We start from the raw sequence: 20,292 nt of genomic DNA on the forward strand, positions 1-20,292 counted from the left end.
ATTGTGCGAGCAAGAGAAGTTACTGGCCCTGGGACTGACTACCCAGTGTGTTTTCTAGGGTTCTTGTGGGAACTCGTTGGCAACATCACTTTGCATCCTTAGGCTTCACCATGGTGGTCTCAAAACACTAGGGATCCCACTTGTTTTCTTCAGGCCAAAGAGAAGAGTCCATCACTTTGACTTGGAAGAATGTCAAGAGCAGACCTGTAAAACTCAGCCCTATCCGCCGAGTGCCCCACCCCGCCCACCGGACGGGGCCAGACGTCCACGGGGTTGTCTCATCTCCAGTGGGTGTGCGAAGCACGAGGCCCTCACACCTCATTAAAGTCAGGAGGCGTCAGGCGCGACCGGCAGGTATCCCTGCCCCTTCCCGCTGGGGCCCAGCCCATGAGCGCGCGCGCCTCGGAGCACGTGGAGCCGCCCGGCTGCCCCGCACACCCCTCCCGCCAGATGTAGTCCAGGCCCAGCTGGGCCCGCGCAGGGATCCCCAGCACGGCCACCTGACTGAGTGCTGGGCGTGCTGCGGCCCGCTGCTTCTGCCTCCGCCGCCGGCGCTGCGGCCAGAGGAAGTCGCCCGCGGAGCACACCGGCCCCGGGAGCGCACTGCGGCCATTATCCGCGGCGCCTCCTAGTGGGTCAATGGCAAATCCTCCTGGTTCTCGCGAGAGCTCCCCCTCAGTGGGGATTATATAATTTCCTCAGGCGGGGGTGAGGGTGCTGGGCACCCTGCCTCAGAAAAGTTGGGTGCAAGCACAGATGGGAGTGGGAGAGTTATCCCTGAGGGGCACAGGGGAAGGGGCACTGTCCCCCACTGCCCCCCCCACTTAGCTGGACAATGAGTCCTCTTATGCTAATGAGGTACTTACGTCACTTCCGCTCTTTCTCGGCCGCCATTTTGGCTAGGGCAGGTTCGGGGACTCGCTCCGAGGCGCTTGTATTGTCTGCCGAGGGGAGACGCGGGATCGGCCCCCTCCCCCGCCCGCTGCCGCCGCCGCCTCCGCCGGCCCGGTCTCCCCTCCGCCGCCCGCCGGGATCCATGAGCTGAACTCCCGCCCCCCGGCCGCCGCCATCTTGTGCCCCCTCCCCCTCCCGCAGGCAGCGCTAAGGGGGATTTTGGCGTCTCCTCAGACACAGCTCCCTCTCTCGGTCCCCGCTGCCGCGGAGCCAGAGGAGCGCGGCCGCCGCCCGCCCGCCCGCGCCGGTGAAGCCGCCGCTCCCACACCCTCCGTCTCCTCCCTCCGCCCCTCCTTTGTCTGCACCGCTCGACGACGCTGCCGCCGCCGCCGCCGCCGCCCGCGCGGGGACTGGAGGGAGCCGCTCGCGCCGCCGCCGCCGCCCGCCGCTCTGCTGCGCCCGCCGCGCCCCCCGGCAGCAGCCGCGGCCGCGGCGCGAGCCGGAGCCCGCCGAGCCGGAGCGCGACGAGGCCCGGGGCGCGCCCTCGCCGCCACCGCCGTGCCGCCGCCATCCGCCCGCCGCCGCCGCCGCCGCCCGGCCCCCGAGCACGCCGGCCCCGCGCGCGCCTCGAGGCCGAGTCAAGGTAAGCCGGCGCGCGGACCGCGGCCCTGCCCTGCCCTGCCCCGCGCCCGCCCGCGCGGAGCGCATTGTGCTCGCACTGCCGCCGTCCACGCACACACTGCTGCTCCGCGCACTTCGCTGCCGGCGGGCGCCCGTCCCGGCGCGGGCCGCTACCCCGGCTCTGCTCGGGGGGCCAGGCGCCTCCTCCTGCAGCCCGACCCCCTTCCCCACCCCGCGAGCCCGCCGAGGCCGGCAGCCAGCCTGGCCGCCCGGGGCTTTTGCAGCTAATGGCATCTCCCCGCACCCCGCCCCCAGCCAGAACCCAGCTTCTCCCATCCCTGGAACTAATCCCTTCCGCCCCTCCCCCAAACGAGCCCCCCACGCACACCCCAGTGCCTGGAACGAGCCTTCTGCCAGGTCTGCCCACCCTTAGCTGGGGGAGGGGGGAGTAGGCTGGGGGGCGGGGAGCATGCATGGCATGGAGTGAAAGTCTTTGCCTCCCCGGCGCAAACCTGCCTCCCCAACATGCCAGCTTCCCTCCAGTCCTGACCACAATCCTCCACCACCACCCCCTTTCTCAGTCTCAGCTGCCTGGTCAGCACGGCCTCTTAGGAGCTTTCTGAGCCCCAACTTTGCAGTAAGATGGCAGAAATGCAAATCCAGAAAGCTGCGAAAAGATTTTTTTTTTTTAATGCAATGAATGGGAAGTTTTTTGAGCACCCTCTTATTTTCTCCTCTGTTTTTCTCTGGGCTGCCTGTCTGTCCCCCCGCCCCCCACCCTAGATGTCTTGTCTGCTGGAAAAGGCGCGATTGCTTCTCTTCCTCTTCTGTCCAAGATCGGGCTCTAAAGTCTAATACCCTTTTTAGCCACATACACACACCCCCACACTAAGTCTTCTTAATGTTCTTGCATTCACCAGTTCCTCTGGACAGTTCTTGCCATAACCCCATTTCACAGACAAAGGCTTAGGAGGGAAAAAGAACCAAACTGTTTCCTGTTTGCCATTTTAATGCTGTCCATCCCCTCACACCCAGTACCCATCCCTGATGCTTCTTGTGCCTGTGTCTTGTACCTTCAAATTGGGAGGGAAGGGGGGAAAAAATCTCTTGGTTAGCTTGATACAGTTTCTTTATAAATCTGCATTGTTGCTTCTGGTTTATGGCCATGAAGAAAATACCAGCCCCCACCCAAAATGCACCGCAGCCAAGTCGGCTAAAGGCGATGAGTGTTGGAGTCAGTAGGGGGCGCATTCTCTGCACTGGGTAAGGCTGCAGAGGGGGGAAGGGCCCCAGAGCTAGAACAGGATGTGCTTCACAGCGCCTTCTACAGACCATGGGAAAATGGGCCCAGCAAGACACACAATTTGCACTCTTAGTGGGGAGCTGACAGCAACATGGCGAAGGATTGAGTCAAGAGCAGTGATTTCACTTCTCTTAAGAAATGCACTCTGCATTTTGAAAGTTTTCTCTTTACTTTTTCAAAACTGTTGACCCTCAGAGGATCCATACTTGTTCTTGATGAATCACCTTGGCACATCCTTGGGTCATAGATTCCCTTTCTTTGGAATTCTGGAATACTCCCTTTCAGAATATCTTTCCAGGATCAGGTGGTAAAGGGGAGCATTTTTAAATCTGAGAGGAACAGGTTTGGGGCATTGCTGATTAGTTCAAATCCTGGTAGTCCAAATCTTTCCAACTCTTTGAGAGTTAAAGATCATCCTTGAGGGATGTTAGGTTTTTGCGGGGTATTAATTTTCATAAGCATGATAGATGGGTGTCATGATTTGCAAAGCTTTGTTGGTAACCATCAGACCTGTGTTGAGTTCTTCACTGTCAGACTCAACAACTGATTGTAAAATTTTGCTTCCTTCCAACTTTGTACTTGTGCTTGCCATGTTATGTCAGTAGCCAACCACCTTTGCAAGTGTTGACACCAGTCTTCTGTGAGCACCCACTTTCTTAGGGTGTGTTGATTTCTATAGATTTTACTCCTCTTATTATTTCCATAGGTGTGAGATGCACATTGCGAAACCTAGGCCCCAGCTTTTGCACCATGATGCACAGGGTTGTACTTTTTGTACTGAACTGATAGGTGGCCTAGTGGTTATGCCCTGTACTGCCATTTTGAGGATCTGGACTCCGTTTCCTGCCTTGCTCTTTGGACTTCATTGTCAATTCACACCGGTGGGTATATTCATTTTGGAGGGTGGGAACTGCAGCAGCAGGGGAGCCAGAGATTTCTTCCTCCTTGGTCACCACCAAAGCCAACACTTCCAAAATTTCAGCCTCCACGATTCCTCAAGGAATCGGTTAGAGCTGGTTGCATTAGTGGGTTTTAAACACTTAAAGTAAGAAATGATATTTGGCTTATTTAAGAAAATTTTAAAGTTGCCAATTATTGTAATCAATTGCATTTTGCATTCTCATGTATGACGTTTAAGTTCTCAGTTGCTGCTACTTTGATAATCAATCTCCAGAGTCAGTAAGCTTCTAAAAGTCTTAAAGACCTGATGAGATGGGCTGGGGTATGTAGCTCAGGGGTAGATTACTCACCTAGCTTGCACAAGGCCCTGGGTTCAATCCCCAGTACTGCAAAAAAAAAAAAAAAAAAAAGAATTTTTTTTTTTTTTGAGAACATGCCTTTCTATGAACTCCTCCTTTCTACCAAAGATTGACCATGGTTGTTGATGCCTATTGATACTTGAAGGCATTGTTACAAGTATCTTAAAGAGATATGCCAAGACACATTTATGGGGAAACCAGAGGATGTGTTTGTTACATAGTTAACCAGGTGGTGCTTCAAGGTGAATTTTTCTTTGGATTATTGCTACCAAGTAACGTTTTGGTGAGTGAACAGGAGATAGCTTGGTTCAGGTATTTCTCTAGAAATTAACATTGCTTTTGCAAATTTTTAATAATTGTAGACTTTAATAATAATAAATGATATTGTCATTCTAAGAGTAGTATTTGTTAAACAGACATAATTTTGACCTGAATTTAGTGTTTGATACACAGTTAACATAAATTCTTGAAATAAGTAATTTGAAGATAGCTTGTTAGAGGTGAAGTTTGTGAAGATACTTTTGTTTGATTTAGTAAATTATAATTAAGATACAGTTGGTAAGTGATATCCTTGGTGGTAATAGTCATTTTTCCCTTACTGGAAAATTTGTAGTGAGGTCTTAGCATGTATTCTATTGAGTTTCAAAGGTATCCTGGTATTTAAGCTCATAAATTAAAAAGTAGAACAATTGGGCTTGAAGGCTGGAATTGACAGTAGGTAAACTGAAGATTCATAAAGTATAGTACATAGCCTCAGTTAACTAGAATGGGGAAATGGATGTTGTATGTAATTGAACTTTAACTCAAAATTTTTTCTTTATCTTGACCCATACTGAAATATTTTCTGACTCCTGACTGCAGAGTCTACTATATATTGACATTAACCAAATCTTTAGTTTTGGGGCTTTATAGCCCCTGTAATAGAACATATAGTCAATTGGGCTGTGAGTCTCTAATGACTTCAGGTCCTGCCAATCCTAGAAGTTGTTGATTTTTAAACATAGCCACTATGAATTTGCTTTGTTTAAATTTCTTTTTCTCTTTAAGCCAGAGTGCAAAAAAAGTTCTGGTACTATTTATATTAACTAAAACTTCACAGTGTTAAATGAATTGTTTCATTGCCAGATCAAGTCACCAACTAGTAGGCTTTTACCAAGTGAAAATGGCTGATTTTCTTTGTAACATACCTACATTTACAATTTATGTTCAGTTACTAAAAGCTTAGGTGTATAAGGTATACTACATGGGAAATTGTTGCTGTCTTTGGAGCTAACAAATTTAGAAAATATCTATTAAAAATCTTTGTATTTAGAAAATCAAAACTTCAGAAATATGTTAGTTGATTATTAAATGGTACACACTGTTTACATATTTGTGAAAATTGTAATTTAATAGGGAAGACAGGGCTGTTTTGATTTAAAGGAGAAAGTAGAGTAATTATGGTAGAACAGGGAAGAAGATAAAAACTTGGGAATTTAAGTGTACCTCTCCTTGTGAAAAATCATTTGAGTAACAAAATAGCATGAGAGACCCTGGTAGGTTGGGTCCATTAGTGGAGGGAATTGTTGCGCGTATGTAGACGGACATAAAAAATACAGTTGGAATTTAGAGTTGAAAGTGATTGTCGTGTTACTGTGTACAAATAAAATGTTAGAAAGGTCATTTGGGGGTAATACATAATACATTTACGTGTAGGGGTGAAACAGTTAAGCTTGATTTTTTTTTAACTATTTAAATCTTAGTGGGGTAAGCATTTATAAATGATATGATCATGAACAAAAAGGAAATTTTTATTTTTTAACATGAGAATCTAATTTGTGGTTTTCACCAAAGTGCCCATGACTGTTGTGCAGTAAGCTACTTATTCAACCTGAACTTTGCAGAGAACTTTAAAGGAATGTCATAAAGCCTGTTATGTCTTAGAGAAGGAATAAAATACTCAGTGAGAGTTGGACTTTCATATATTTGCCTGAGAGGCACCTACTACTTGCCTGAGAGGCACCTACATTAGGGCACACGCCCCTGCGAATGTGATTTAATAATAACTAGATTCAGAGCACTCAGCATGTTATTAGTGTCACGTAAACTCAAAGTTTTCTTCCTCTAGTTCTGGGATAACTGTGGTATTACCCTGAGCTTTCGCTGTGTTTTGCTGGGGTGCATTGCTGTCAGTTACACTTTTTTGTTGTTAGTTTAGAAACTTGGTGTTTGAAACCAAAGCCCAAGCCCCACGCTGAGTTGATAAACTGAACTGGTACTTAAACATAAAAGTGCTTCTTGTTTATACATGGGCCCTTTCCACCCTGATCCTGGGGACCTTTTGTAAGCCACCCGGGGTTTGCCCAGCCTGTGTTGCCCTTGTGACCTCGTGGTTTTTTTGTTGTTTGCCTGTCCTGTTAATTAGAAAGTGAGGGGAGGACGATTGTGTTCCCATAGTTTCTCTGTGTCTTAGTACTCATCGCACCTTCATTTGTGATTGACCTTTGCTGTCTGCCAGTTTAACTAGCTCTAGTGAGACTCCATATTCTGCTTCACGGGAAGGAAAAGGCTCTTCTCACATATTATCCTGTTTCTCGAATTGGGAATATACCTATCAGTTGGATTATGTAGGGGATATACGAATGTGTGTGTGCGTGCGTGTGCGCGCCTGGGTGTATATGTGTAGCAAGTAATAGGTAAACGTGAAGGGACAATTTAGGAATGCACATTTTATTCTTTTCAGTGGAAAATGAAGAATTGGAATTTACTGTCCTCTCCTTGAGTTTTTTGAGAGGTACTCCCTAGCTTCTTCAGGATTATCGATTTCTGCCTTAGTTCGAGGACAGCTGCTAAAGAAACCCTGGAACCTAATAACAACTGTTAAGGTTTAAAATTCAACTTGAAAACATGTGCATAGTCTAAAAGAGACTCATACATTATTTGATCAGCCTTTAGAATTAAAAATAAACCTCTGCACATTCCAATACTTTCTCCAAGAAGGGTATAGATTTGTAATTGAGTCATTTAGCTGTGGGTAGGTTATGTGTATTTTCTCATGTGACTTTTTAATAATCGTGAGTCTGTAAGTGTAAGGCCCCATTGCTGGCCTTTAAGGTATTATAAAATAATATTGGTGGTTTGCCAGTTTTATTATTTAAGCACTTTATAAACCATTCTCAGTTCAATTCTCTCAGTACTGCCCTTGTTTGACAAGTAGGGAAATCAAGGCACCATCACATACAGTGATGAAGTGAGCCACAGAAATGTCCGGGCTGCTTCCCAGGCCTATGCTTGGAGCACAGGCCTTTATACTGTTCCTCAGAACTGTTTGGCTAATGAGGACTCAGGCACATGCTTCAAATTTTTATAGTGATATTTTGTGCTTATATGTCAGCTTACACTCAAGGATTTCAAGTGGCCTCTGCAGTTAAAGAAGCTGGTCACCCCACAAAGGGAAGTGTGGGTGTAAAGTGTGCAGTGGCATTTATTTGAAATAGCACATGTCTGTCTTGGAGTTAACCTGTATGAGACTGTGAAAAGAAACCTCTAACTGTGGTCCTCTTGCCTTCCTCAGTGAATTTATTTGGAGTAGTCTTACTGCTTCTCTCCTCAGAGCACATATTTTTGCTTATATAATTGCTGGCTTCTCTCTCTCTCTCTCAATCCTCTGTTCCACTTGAGAGCCCATGGAAACCTGTGCTTCCCTTTAAAATCTATAATGAACTTTTTTATGGTGAGAGCTGGTGACTTAAAATTGAGAACCTTGGAAGTGGTCTCTTTTTTTAAAACCTGTCATATCTGAAGAAACTTCTGTCTACTGAAAAGAGGGAAGAATTATTAAAATTTTAAATTGAATTGTAAATTTATTTGACAAAATTCTTGCTCTTGTGAAGAGGCGAACTGAACCTGAGAGCATCCTGATGCAAAGTATACTCAAAATTTGGGTTCAAGGTCAGATATACTTAAAAATGGCAATAAGAAAAATACTCCAGGGAACGTGTGAAGGTTGAACCATCAAGTGGCAAAACTTGCTTGAAAAAATTATGACATTTGCTAGTAAATGGATAGAACTGGAGACTCTCATGCTAACTGAAATAAGCCAGTTCCAAAAAACCAAAGGCTGAATGTTCTCTCTGATATGTGGAAGCTAACCCCAGTAGGGGGTGAAGTAGAAATTCATCACCATCGAGTACAACCACAGAAATTAATTTAAAAAAAAACTGGGTAAATGGCAGTAAGATCAATAGAGGGAAGGTAGCAGGTACGGGGAAAGAAAAGGGGAAGGAGAGGTACTGGAGTCTGAACTAGAACACGATATGTTCCATGCTTTTATTATGTCAAAATGTATTCTCCTGTCGTGTATAACTAAAAGAACCAATTTCTGAAATCACAGATTAGCCAAAACAGAAACTAAAAATAACTTGAAAATCCCATCACAGATCTTTTTTTTAAATCCCTAGGAATCCATACTTATTTATTCACTTATTATTAAAATGTGCTTATTGGTCACATTGTTTGGTAAACTGCTTTGTACTCAACACCATATTGAGTACAACTGTTAAATATTCTTCGAATTTTAAAAAATGCTTTTGAAATGCCTTTGGTTAAGCCTAGATCCTGGGAGATAGCTTAGAAAAACTTGAGAGCATAGTTTAGAAAAATTACCCTGTGATTCAGGAACAATTAGGAAAATACATTTCCCATTAATTTGGGAAAATTATTTCTCAGTAGTTTTGATAGAACATGAAAAACTTATTACTAGGGAATCAATAATTTTTTGTCATGTGCCATTTAGACGCAAGGATATGGCATGTTTCTGTAATGATTATAAATGGACATATCTGCTTGTCCTCTTAAGCCCACTTAGGAATTTATTTCCCTTTTTCACATTTCTCTTAAGCCATGTGGTCTGCTTATACTGATAGCAAGTGGCTCTAAGCCTGTGAGGTTCTTTCTTAAAGTAGCAGAGTGCTGAGGTCCCTCTTGATGCTGCCTTGCTGCAATACCTGTTTTAAATGCGGTGAATCAAGAAGTGTGTCCCATCTCACACTCCCCCCAAATCTAGGTTGGTGTGTTAGAAATTGTTTTCAGTCTTATCCAGGCATGTGACTCACACCTGTAGTCCCAGTAATTCGGGAGGCTGAGGCAGGAGGTTGGCAAGTTTGAGGCCAACCTCAGTAGCTTCGTGAAATTCTGTCTCAAAAAGGGCTAGGGATGTGACTTAATTGTTAAGTGCCCCTGAGTTCATTTCCCCAGTGTGCCAAACAAAGGAAGAAATTTTAAAAAGAAAGAAAGAAAATTGTCTTCAGCCTTTTTTTCCCTCTAAGCAGTGAGACTTCCCCTTGCACACACACAAACCCTTTTTATAATAAAAATCTATGTGAACTCAAACTGATGAAGGTTTAAGGAGTCACCCTCAGGTTGCTCAGCTTCACCTTCTCCTTCAGGCATTATCTGCCCCTCCATCAGGGTACACATCTTATACTTCCTCAGGAGAATAACCTGAAAATCACAGGTTCCGTCAGTGTGCTAGAAATTCCTGGTGGTCATGATTAAGATTCTTGTCTGAAATCTAATCAGAGGAACAGGATAAGTAGTGGTATAATAGCAGCTCTTCCAGTTGTGGGCACTAGTGTTTTGGTATGAATGTCTTAAAAAAGGAGTAACCCGTGTGTTTTTTTAAAAATAAATAAATAAATAGCAAAATCTATTTCACCTTTATGTTTCTGCATAACTGCAGGGCACTAGGTTTATTTACAGGAGTTGCTGATGTTCTGGTGCATAACCATTTTAACTAGCATGAGCTCATTAAAACCAACTTGAATGCCTCACAGGGATGCATGTAAAGTATTGCAAAAGCACTGTTTTGTGTACATGTAAATGCAAATGCACGTTGTCATGTATGCAGGAACAGATGTTATGGCCACCCCTTCTGATTCTCAGGAATAATAGTAGTCCAAGTTTTTTGAAAGATTATACCCTGGAATGAACTCAGAATTTTCAAAGTGATTCTTTCAGTGTCTGATCTGGTTTAAGGTAATAATGATTTTTGCTTTAAGCATTAACTTGTTTCATCTCTTTTAATCTTTCTGACACTTGAACAGTGGGCTAGTGTCCTTCTGGTTTTACCATAAGGAAACAGACCTATAGGTTTTAGGATCACAAAGCCAGTAAGTCAAAGAGCATAAACACTTCTGTCCAGTTCTAGGGTAGATTCTTAGTCACTGTATGTTAGCCTCATTTCTAACAAAGAACAGCATTACGTACTGTGTTACCCTGAGTCGTCTTAAAGAAGTAAGACTGAGGTTAAAAAAAAAATTTTACATGCGACTTGTAGATTGAGTAAATTTTTGTCCATGAAAACAGGAATCTTCTTAGAAAACACAAACTTTGACTAGACTGTAAGTTCATCCTTGAAAAGGTTCTTTTCCTCTGACCTCTAGGTCGTATGTGAGGCAGTGGTGGTTTAGTGGACCTTCCAGATGGAGTGGGTCTGCAGTGGGTATGACCTCCCACGGGTGACTCTGATGGTTGGCTAAGTGTCCACTACTCTGCTTAATCTGCTTCTCCAGACCTTTCTTAATGGGACCTGCTATCACAATCAGAGTAATCCTCTTAAAGTACCATTAAATCATCTCACTTCTTGGGGGCTGGGGGGTAGCTCAGTAGTTAGAGCACTTGCCTAGCATTCCAGAGTTTGATTCCCAGCACCATTACCAGAAAATCACATCTCTTCTCTACTTCAGTACCTGCAGCCTCTCTAGATGCCTAACAGACACGTAGTGGACTGTAGCTCCTGTTCAAGGCCTTCTGACTTGCACTGGCCTTTCCAGCCTTGTCATCATCACTCAGAAGCTTGACCAGCAGCCATTCTGACTGTGCAGTAGTTCTAAAACTCCTTGATTTCCTGCCTGTGGCACTGTGCCAGCTTTTTGCAGTAATGTTGAACAGTTCTCAGCCTTGCTTAGCAGCCCCAACTCAGTAGCTACTTCCACCCTCTCTGTTGAGGGTGAACTTCCATCCTCTGAAGCCTCCTAGCACTTAGTTGATGACACATCTGATACATCGCCCCTTTGACTGCGGATATTGATGGGGCATCACTTCTGCATGCCTTTCCAGGTGGGAACTCCTCCTTCATATAGGTGCTAGAGATGCAGCTAAAAAACCAAGCAGTGTTTTTGTTTTGTCAGCCATGGACATTGAACCCAGGGATGCTCTACCTCTGAACCTACATTGCTGGCCCTTTTTATTTTTTGAGACAGGATCTTGCTAAGTTGCTTAGGGCCTCACTAAATTGAGAAGTTGACCTCAAACTTGGGATCCTTTTGCCTCAGTCTCCCAAGTAGCTGGGGTTACAGGTGGAAGTCTCCACACCTGACTAGCCATGTATTTTGGTGGACCTTCTTGAATAGTTGGATGGTATCCTTGTCATGCTGCATAGTTTAAGGGTTCTGTTTAGTCCCTCAGTTGAAATCAGGAAAATTAATCTGCTGAAAAAACATAGGTTGTAATTATAATGTACAGGTATGAGTACCTCTTTACTAGCTGTATAATTTATACTTATGTTTTTTTTTCTAAATCCTTTGAGATCACCTGTGAATAGCATTGAAATAAAGCTTTTAAATCACAGCAATTATAAGTTAAACACATGATAATGATGGACCACGCTATTTATTTACTATTTTATTGTTGGTCTATTAATGAATTACACCAACTTGAAGAAAAACAGCTTAAAGAACCACTTTTTTTTTTTTTTTTTTTTTCATTCTGCTACCTTTCATAAGGATTCCTATCCCCCTTCTCCTCCAGGACCTTTTACCCTTTTGTAATTCTACCCTTGTACTCTTGTAGCTAAAAGAAACTTAAAGTGATTTTATTTTATTTATGTAATTGCTTTTTTGTTTTTTGGTACCTCCAATTGAACCCAGGGGTTCTTAACCACTGAACTACATCCCCAGCTTTTTTATTTATTTATTTATTTTTTCTTTAATTTGAGACAGGGTCTCACTAAGTTGCTTAGGACCTCAGCCTCCCAAGCTGCTGAAATTACAGCATGTGCCACCACACCTGTCTGATTTTTTTTTTTTTTTTTTCAATTTAACAAAGAAATTCTCTGAAAGGTGCTTTTCTGTACTGCCACATACTCAGTTCTGCACAACTGAAAATCATTGAACTTCTCACTGAGGTGACTCCAGCTGTGTTAAATCTGTTAGTTAAGGCAGAGTGAATTAGGACCTTTAGTTGCCAAAAGTGATGGGTTGCACTGTACTGCCTTCTTGAAGCGCACAGATTTGCCAAAATAGTGAACTCTGCTTGGTTAGTTTGTTTGTTTGTTTGTTTTAGTACTTAAAAGTTTTGGAATCACCCAGATTCCATTAATATTTCATCATAGAATCCCTCACTAAGCAATATCTGGACATTTGTAAAGACCTTGGTTCTGTCCTACATCAGCTTGCTCCAGTCTGTCCTATCCCAGGGAATCTTAACAAAAGCATAATAGTCACAGTTTTGGCAGATACCCATCAGTGATAAATGCCTCTGGTTTTGAACACAAACTACTCGCTGCTATTATAGTTGCAGGCAAACCTTATCTGCTTCCATAGTCATTGCTGTTGCCTTAAATTTTGTAATGGCTACATTTTTTTAAAAAGTATTTTTTTTTATTTTAGTAACAAATAGCAAACCTTCCTTTATCCATTTTTAAAGTGCACAGTTTGGTGGCATTAAGTTATAGAACTATTTTTTTTTTTAATCTTGCAAAATTGAAACTGTACCCAGTGAACAAAAACTTCAATTCCTCTGTCCCCACAACTCCTGGCAGCATGATTATTCTACTTTCTGTCTCTATAGATTGAACTACTCTTAAGTACCTCATGAGTGGAATCATACTTTTGTGACTAGTTTATTTCTCTTAACCTGATGTCTTCAAGGTTCATCCATGTTTCTGGTAACCACATTTTTTAAAGTAAAAAGTAAAAATAATTTTAGTAATATTTAACCCTAATTAGACTCAAAGTGTTGTTATTTCAGCATAATCTAAATTTTTTTAAAGTATTTATCATATATTTATTTTCATAATAAGTCTTAGAAATCCAGAAGGTGTTTTATATTTTAAAAGCATATCTCAGCTGGTCTTGATGGCACATGCCTGTAATTCCAGTGACTCAGGAGGCTGAGGCAGGATTACAAGTTCAGAGCCAACCTCGGCAACTTAGCAAGGTCTCAAAATTAAAAAGGCTAGGAATGGGTTGTAGCTCAATGGGAAAGTGACCCTGGGTTCAATCCCCAGTACTATTTTTTTTTTTAAGTGTGTGTTAATTCACATAATTCAGAGTGGTCACATTTCAGGTGTTTAATTAAGCCTCTTATGACTAGTATCTTACTGAAAAGCACCACTTTTTAAACAAAGATTAATTTACAAAATTTTCAAGCTACTTTGGTTTTTTTTCCATGAGTAAATACTAAAATACATAGATTGTATTTGTTTTGAAAAGGGAAAACAGCTGAGAGTAGCTCAGTGTTGGAGTTGTTGCTCAGCATGTGTGAGGCTCAGTGTTCAGTGCCTAATACTGCCAGTATATGTGCATACATGTGTATATATAAAAATCTGGAAGGATAAATTATATTAACAATACCTTTTATTAACAATTGTTGCTTGTCTTGAGGTAAATTTGTAGCGGTTGTGTTCTTTGCCTCATCAATCTTTTGCATTTTGTTTTCATTTGTTTATTTTTATGTGGTTTTAAGGATCAAAACCAGTGCCTTGCCCATGTTAGGTAAGCACTCTGCCACTGAGCTACAGCCCCAATCCTGGTAACAGCCTTATTGAGATACAGTTCAGGGGATTTCCCTCAGTAGTAGAGCTCCTGCCCTAGCATATGTGAGCCCTGGGTTCAATCCCCAATATCGCAAAAAAAAAAAGAAAAAAACTACAAAATGATATTAATTCATATGGTATATAATGTACCCATTTAAAATGCCCAATTCAGCATGCCTATAATCCCAGTGACTCGGGAGGCCAAGACAGGAGGATCATGAGTTCAAAGCCAGCTTCAGCAACCAAGAGGTGCTAAGCAACTCAGTGAGACCCTGTCTCTAAATAAAATACAGAATTGAACTGGGAATGTGGCTCAGTGGTTGAGTGCCCCTGAGTTTTAATTCCTGGCACCTGGAAAAGAAAAAAAGAAAAGAAAAAAAGCACAATTAAGTGGTTTTTAGAGTATCCAGAGATGTACTGTCACCATAATTGAATTCAGAACATTTTTATCGCTCCAGAAAGAAACCTAGTACTCTTTAGAAAGCAGTCTCCTTCCCACCTCCCCTAACCATAATCTCCTTTCTGTGTCTACATCTGTGCCCATTCAGGACATTTTCTGTAAACAGGATCATAAAATATATGACCTTTGGTGACTGGTTTCATTCACTTAGCTTGTTTTCAGGGTTCAGTTTTGCCGGAATATATATTAATACTTTATTTCTTTTGTTATGAATCATATCCCATTATATGAATATATTCTACATCAGTTAATTTTTAAATTATTTCTACTTTGGGGGTATTATGACTAATGCTGCTGAGAACATACCTGTACAAGTTTTTTGTTTGTGATCTTTTTTTTTGGGGGGGGGAGGGGTTGCTGGGGATGGAACCCAGGGCCTTGTGCTTATAAGGCAAGCACTCTACCAACTGAGCTATCTCCCCAGCCCTGTACAAGTTTTTGTGTGGATGTATGTTCTTGTTTTCTAATTCATTTGGAACAAAAAGAACTTTTCTCTGGAGAAGGAGGTTGGGTAGTTGAGCAGACCAACCTCCTGCTAATACCTCCTTCCAAACTAAGATAAAGGGTGTCAGAGCCTCTGGAACTTTCAGAAGAACACGCATACTGAGGATAAGCAATGGGGAGGTAAAAAGACGGACATGCAGCAGACATCTACTTTTTGAAAAGCTGTCATGTCAAGGATACCAAGGTTGTGGTTTTTCTTTTTCAAAGTAGTACCATTATGATTTGGACAGAAAGAGATCCTGCATATGTGACTATCTAGTAGCTGTTGACATCCGAAGTGATAAGAACGTTGTAAGACAGTGTTTGCAGAGCTGAGTTCTTGTTTCCGTTCTGTTTTCGATGTGATGGGATCATCCAACTGACCTTAGATGTATATCTCATCTAATCTCTATCACCACTTGTGCTGTTTAGCTGAGCTATTTAATTCTTTAGACCATTTCAACTTGCAGTGTTGAAGTTGCACTTTCAGATGTAAGTACACAGAGCCTGCTGTTTGTAGTGAACATTAGGTACTCAGAGCCTCGTCTGCAGGGGCAGTGGGAGGAGCACTGCACCATGGACCTGGATGGTGACGAGACCCAACTCTCTCAGGGACAAGTAATTGCTTCACCTGCTTGTCTCCTAATCTGCAAAAAAGGAAAATTCAGATGAGGCAACCCTTGGGTTTCTTTCAGTGATTGAAAGTACTACTTTTTGTTAACAGATTTCAGTTAATATTGAAATGAGGAAAATGAATCTTTTTGCCTTCTTTTTCATTGTAATAGAATGCTTATGCCCCTACAGCTATAAGACGCTGAAAGACTGGAGATGGTTCAAATAAAAGTATCCGGCTGGGGTGCAGCTCATTGGTAGAATGCTTGCCTAGCTGGGCAAACTCATGGATTCTATCCCCAGCTCTGCAAACTGCAACAACAAAAAAGTACCTCTTTTTTTTTTTTTTTTTTTTTTTTTTTTTTTCTTACTAGCTGAACCAGCTAACTGAAAAGGGCAGCACAAGTTTTATTATTGTTGTTATTGTTTAAAGATTTTAGTTCAATAAGATAAGTGTCTACTTCTGTACATTTCAGGAGCACTAATTTAAAAACTAATAGGTTAATCAAATCATATTATGGGCATCCACAAATATATCACAATGAATCTCACTGTTATGTGTAATTATAATGCACAGTAAAGAACCATTTAAAAATAATAATGCCCAGAGTTCACTTCTTTCATTTATTCCATCCAAAGTAACAGCTTGTATGCAAAGTTCAAGGGAAATTGACACACAGGAGCCCGTCCGTGGGAGAATGGCCTGTAAGATCACAGGAGTGATGAAAGGAACTGAGCGTGGTTAGCTGGTAGAAGGGGGAAGAATTAGAAGGGCAGAGGGGACTGTCTTAAAAACTTGGAAAGGCTGTCAAGTGACTAGGGAATTAGTCTTCTACAGCTGAATTGAGAGCAATGTACAGGTTATAAAACATTGTAAAAAGTAAACTTGCGAACAGAGCTGTCCAAAGTGAAATGAGCTGCTGGGTGAGAAGAGTGTTGCCCTTAGAGTGATCAGAGAGGCAGTGGCAGCAGGGTTGCTGTAGAAGGGATTCACTCATTGTTACAGAAAGTTGCAACAACTCTTATAAATGTTTTTGTATAGGATGCTGCATTTCGATGGGCATTATCATTTCACCTTGCATAAGTTTAGTCTCCCTACTCCAGAAAGTTATAAAAACTTAATTGTAAAGAAATAATTGAAATTTTTTAATTGTGAAGAACATGGTCTGTGTGTGTGTGTGTGTGTGTGTAGGCAGTTTTGTGTGGTGCTTTATGAATTGAGTTCCTTTTATTATCAAACTGGGAGAACAGTACAAGTTCACTGCTGTTAGTAATTAAAAAGAGGAGAAAACAGAAATTAGTTAACATTTCCTGCCTGCTGCTTGTCTATTGAATATTCTAATAGGATTATCCTGGCAGTATAATTGATGTTCATTGTTCAGATTTTAACTTTCAGTACAAATGTGTCATCATTTGCAAAGTTTTTCTTTGTCCTCCTGGCTTTCCAGCAAGCCCCCTTTTTTAGTCTCAGCTCTTCTGCACACTTTCTGGTTAGCTTAAGGAAAGAGGAGATTAAACTTTATTTTCTTACTTCCATCTTGCTGAATGTAGTTTTATCATTCTGCTCCTAGATAGTCAGAAAATGACCTGTGATTTGGCTTTTTGGGATTGGAAGGTGGTACAAAGGAGGAGACACTGGAGCTGCCGGCATCTTGCAGATCTTCTGCCTGAGCGAGAAAGAGGAGTTCCTGCTGCCCTGGGGCGTGTGTTTTAGAAAAAGCTGGAATCAGGGATTGCTTTCAGGCTGGATGCAAGCTTTCAATCTGGTCCCTCACTGCAGGGCTGTTGTAACCAGGTTGTATAAGGTTCATTTGTGAAAGTACAACTGTATACACCTTTTTACAGATAGCGTAATTTAAATATAAATGTAGCACTTGAAGCAAATATAAGGTGTTTTGTGTTTGCTGCTTCAGATGCAAGTCCCAGTAGAGTCAGGAAAGACAAGGGCTTATGGGCTATCAAAAATTTTACTATGACCGCACTTTGACTCAGTGATTAATGTGGACAGGTATTGGTCATGTTGTCATAGGAGAGAGACTGCATGAATACAGGAATTGTATTTTATTCTGCCTAAATGTTTTGTTCCTCCCTACCCCCTCCCTTTTTCTTTACGGTACTGGGGATTGAACCCAGAGGTGCTTCATCCATAGCCCTTCTTATTTTTTCATTTTGAGAATGGTTCTTGCTAAGTTGCCAGAGCTGACCATGAACTTGGGCTCTTCTTGCCTCAGCCTCCTGAGTAGTTGGGATTACAGGTGTGCGCCATCAGAAGATCTGTTCTCAAGGGGAATAAAATGTGCTGTCCTGGCAGTAGTAAAGTAACTGATGCTTTGATTCTGTTCATGAGACTCTTATAGATGCTTCCCCTTAGAAGATGATCAGCGTAGTAGAGCATTTTAAGTTAGCCCACTGATCTAAAGAAACTTCAGAAATCTCTGAAACCTCAGTGGAGCTTATGAGAGCCTCAAATAGATATTAGTTTGCGTCAGCATTAATTGGAGCACTTCATTTTGAGTTTAGTATCAAGGGTTTGAATTTCTTACATATTTGAATTGCTGGGGTTAGGAAAATGGCAGTAACTTGAATGTCTTCCTTATTTTCTGTTAATTTGGAACATAGAGCTGCCATTTTTCTTCACTAGTAAAAGCATCATTTCCAGCTTTTAAACCCCTACTACCTTTGTATTTTTCTTTACAGCTTTAATGTAGAAATGCTAAAAAGACAGTGTCACAGTACAAACTTAGGTTCTGATCCTTTGGGCTTGCTGTGGACTTCCTACCACTTCATACACTGATAAGACTAATTTTATTTATAGGGATTTTTCAGAAAACTATTAAAATTTTGCTTTAGCAGAATTGTCCACTGGGCCTAGAGCCTACATTTCAGTAGACTCTCCCTTTAGCATAAGTTTACACCATTTTCTTGATTTGACTTTTTGACTATTTTAGGGAGATTGAAACTTGGGAGCAGGGTACTTTTCCTTCTCCCTTTAAAATGTAACCATTTCTGTTTTTTATCTCTAATATTTGGCCTGAGATTCCTTTGGAAACAAGGGTTTTGCAGCTTTTGGGGTGGGTGGGTAACTGGGAATTGAACTCAGGGGAACTCAGCCACTGAGCCACACCCCCAGCCCTATTTTGTGTTTTATTAAAAGACAGGGTCTCACAAGTTGCTTAACACCTCCCTTTTGCCGAGGCCGACTTTGAACTCACAATCCTCCTGTCTCAGCCTCCCAAACCACTGGGATTACAGGCATGTGCCACCGTGCCCAGCAGTTTTGCAGCCTTAAGAAAGAAAAATGAACTCAGTAGAGCACCGTCTAGCATGCATGAGACCCTGGGTCCCTTCCCAGCCCTGCAAAATAGTGGGGGATTGAACACCATTGATTTGCACTAAGCAGCTTATGTGTAGGTGTTACCAGAAAGAAGTGACCATCCTTGAACAGTTCCCAGAGCAGAGTGGAGCCAGGCCTACAGTGAGCAGAAAGTCAGACACACTGTTGCATTCGTTGTTATATTTATACTGACATGTTGAATAAGCACCATATACTGTTACTGGAAATTCTGGAAACATCAAGTAAGAATGCACATTAAAATAGGAAAACTTATATTCTAGAAAATGCTGTAGTAGGTCCTTAATTGACATAGCTTAAAATGTAATCTGAACAAGTTTAATTTGGAGGCTTTTTTTCTTCCTGGTTTGATTTTTTTTTTTGGTTTTTTTTTCCCCCAAAACCCTCCCTGTGCCTGGGCCAAGGGTTTACAGGTGGATTTTATTTTTTTATTATTTTGTTTTGTCATTTTACTCTCTGGGTAGCACAAAAGTAAACACTTTTTTCTGCTTTTCTTTTCTCAAAGTATGAATAAGTGGTATCATTCTGACCCTGGTATCTTTGCAGAGACTACCGTAGACAGAGCGAGCCCACTGGCTTGTATTGCGTTGTGTTGCAGATTTATCCTAAGCTCCCAAATGGGCACTGTGGTCTGTTGGGTTTCCTCCATTGAACCTGAGTACAGACTACTGGACCAGAGCTTTTGGCAGAGCAGTTGTTACATAAATTATCGTCAATAGGTTTGTCAGTTAATGACTTCTGCTCGGTTATTAATGGTGTTTGATCATCCTTCCCCTGTTGAGATTTGGCCTACAGGTAGATTAATTCCTTTTGAGCTGGCTCTTTCTACCTTTATTTACCTGCTTGGTACTTGAACTAAAGAAGTGCTTTTTACTTTTGATATTTGGAGGGGTGGAGGGAGGTTGGGACATAGGTATTATGTGGTTTTAATTTAACCATCACCTTAAGGCCTAGATGAATCTCAGATCTTCATTTCAGCCAGTTGACTCTTGTTTTGGAAGAAAACACCATGAGTAGGAGGTGGCCTGGATTAGTATACTTCAGTGTTTGGGACCTCATCTGTAGGTGGGAGTATAATTTGCCAAGATTGGTAGGAAGGAGTGTGGTTAATTCAGTGAAAAATGAATTTAAATCATTCTCAAAAACTAGTGGTTTTAGTCTAGTTCATCAGCTGGCTTATGCTTACCATAAATAGAAGAACTGTTAACCTTTTAATAGGTTATTAAACGTTCCCCCATACTTCTTAGAATTTAGAAGGTGTTTTGACTCCTTGTGTACCTGTTTTTGTTTCGGATTAATGAAATAGGAACAAAGGCATTTTTGAGAATAACTATCTTCTGACAAACTTTTTCCTACTAGACCCATTTCACAAGAACAATTATTTTGTATAAAATGTCCCATTTTCCCTCTTGATTACTCACTTCCTCTTCTATGGCCACTGCCCAATGGGTCTACCAAGATTTAGTTGGAACAAAACTTAAACAGAAATAGTGTGTTTGTTCATGTATCTGA

At 42.0% G+C, this 20,292-nt stretch overlaps 1 protein-coding gene across 3 annotated transcripts in view; it reads left to right on the plus strand.

The window, feature by feature from the left end:
- Positions 1–904: 904 nt before the first annotated feature.
- The window catches only part of Adnp (activity dependent neuroprotector homeobox), a 29,284-nt gene continuing 9,896 nt past the window's right edge, over positions 905–20,292 (plus strand). Inside the window, exon 1 of one of the 3 annotated variants that reach the window (XM_047536220.1) lies at positions 905–1,537. The gene's annotated coding sequence lies outside the window, so the exon portion shown is untranslated. Of the gene's footprint in view, positions 1,538–3,561; positions 3,700–20,292 lie in introns of those variants that run through there. The other 2 variants (XM_047536239.1, XM_047536230.1) reach the window with 2 other exon arrangements.

Source organism: Sciurus carolinensis, chromosome 2, assembly GCF_902686445.1.
Source record: "Sciurus carolinensis chromosome 2, mSciCar1.2, whole genome shotgun sequence".
Classification (NCBI taxonomy): Eukaryota; Metazoa; Chordata; class Mammalia; order Rodentia; family Sciuridae; genus Sciurus; species Sciurus carolinensis.